General features: G+C 57.9%; 1 protein-coding gene across 1 annotated transcript in view; it reads left to right on the forward strand.

Moving 5' to 3' along the window:
- Positions 1 to 857: 857 nt before the first annotated feature.
- The window catches only part of ARHGEF1 (Rho guanine nucleotide exchange factor (GEF) 1), a 23,699-nt gene continuing 22,514 nt past the window's right edge, over positions 858 to 2,042 (forward strand). Inside the window, exon 1 of the mRNA XM_011936571.1 lies at positions 858 to 1,073. The gene's annotated coding sequence lies outside the window, so the exon portion shown is untranslated. The remainder of the gene's footprint in view (positions 1,074 to 2,042) is intronic.

A 2,042-nucleotide genomic window follows, 5' to 3' on the forward strand; every position in this document is an offset into this window, starting at 1 on the left:
GCACCTCCTCGGGCCTCAGTTTTCCCATCTGTTAAAGGGAGCAAAGAGGGGAGAACTCACACTTGACGAGTACCCCGTAGGTGGGGACGAACGGTGCGAGGCCAGGGCCAAGGCCTCCCACCTGCTCAGTGGAGGACAGACGATCACTCCCATTGTACGGGTGGGGAAACCGAGGCCCGGGGAGCCAAACCGACTGGTCCCAGGGAACGCACATCATGAGACAGTGTGGAGTTGGGATTTGAACTCGCACGTGCTTTCCGCAAAGCGCCATCCTCCAACCTCCGCATGCTTTAGGGCCACCTAAAAAAGAAAAACAACAATAACAACGACGAGGGCCGCTGTGAAGCTGAAAGTTGCAGAGTGCATTTGAAAGAGTTTTAGGAAAGCTCTTTTCTAGGTTATTAATTATACCGTGGGAGACAAGTATAGGGAGAGAGCGGGAGGCCTTCTCCCATTGTACAGATGGGAAGACTGAGGCCTGCAGAGTAGTCATTACTTTTTGCAGATTACACTGCATGTCAGAGGGAAAGGTGTGCTGGAACTCAAGACTTTTGCTTTTCCAGTTCCAAAGGATGGGGGGTGGGGTGGGGGCGGAGGGGATTGATGTACGAGCGTTGGAAATTCAGCGGGTCCCCTAAGTGGGGAGACTAATAGGACGGGGAGCCCCAGTCCCGCGGTCCGAGTGCTCAGCGCCGGGGTGACTCGGAGATCTCGGATCGAACTCAGGAGGAGTTGCACCCATCTGCCCCTCCGGGCGCGGGGCGGGGCCCGGGGAGTGACGGGGGCAGTCGAGATACGGAAACGCCGGCCCTCCAAGACAGGCCAGAGCGGCCCTATCAGGCCTGCGTGGCGCAATGCAGCGCTAGAGCGGCCGGCGGGAGGAGTAGAGTCGCCGGGGCCGGAGCCCGGCAGGAGCCGGGCTAGAGCGGCTGGCAGGAGGAGTGGAGCTGGGCGCAAAGGTGGACTCAGGGCGGCTAGAGCGACGCGGCGGCAGGGGTGGGGAGAGTACGGAGCCGGCGCGCGGAGGCTTCGGTTCGGGTGGCGGTGGTGGCTTCTCTTTCCACCTGGAGCAGGTGAGGGACGCGGTCCCCAGCGGGCGTCAGACCCTGACTCTGCACGTTCTCCCCGGCATCCCTAGCCGTGCACACTGCCACGTCTCCCGTAGGATTTAGGGCCCTCGTAAGACCGGCCACGTCCATGTAAGATTTGGGGCTCGTGTAGACCAGCCACATTCCGTATAGATTACAAAGTCTTTCAGACCCTCCAGGTTCCTGCCAGCCCCCCATAGATAACTGGTTTCTCATAGACGTGGGGTCCTCATAGATAAGGAGCATCCCCTGGAATCCGGGGCTCTACAGACCATGGGTCTCGGGACCCACCACGCACCCCTATGGAATTCTGAGCCCCTTTTAATCTCCAGAGGTCCCACAGACTGGCAGCTGTCCCTATAGAATCATGATCCTGGATCCTTTAGACCCACTGTGTGTCAAATAGAATCTGGGGAGTTACACATTCCAATGACTCCTTTTAGGTTCTTTAAGGCTCCCAGAAGTTCTTGGAGACCCCGAGTCACCTGCTCAACACCTTATAGACCCTGAGCCCTCCATAGAACTCAAGCACCCATGTAGCCCCCCAACCCATGGACCTTCTAAACCAGCCCTAACCCCCCCCCCCCAGCGCCCAATGCACGTAGTGTTCCCTCTGCTGGACCCGCCATCCCCCAGCCCCAGGCCTATAGAGATCAGTTGCCTATAGAGATCCATCTATCTCTGACAGCTTCACCTCTAATTCTCCAGCCTTTGTGGGACCCCCCCAACCCCTCCTCCTAAACAAGCAACACTCCTCGCCTCCATCATCTCCAGCCCCCAGGCCTCTGTGGAGCAGCCCTATCCAACTTGCACTCTTGCCTAGGCCATAGTGACCACATACCCGTGACTTTTCCAGGCATCCATAAGAAGACGTGATGTGTCTCAGAGCTTTGGTTCACATTTTAGTTTGTGAAGGGTAGGGTGGGGGCTCCCCATGCTCTGAAGCAATGCCCT

Source organism: Colobus angolensis, unplaced genomic scaffold (assembly GCF_000951035.1).
Source record: "Colobus angolensis palliatus isolate OR3802 unplaced genomic scaffold, Cang.pa_1.0 Scaffold154, whole genome shotgun sequence".
Lineage (NCBI taxonomy): Eukaryota > Metazoa > Chordata > Mammalia > Primates > Cercopithecidae > Colobus > Colobus angolensis.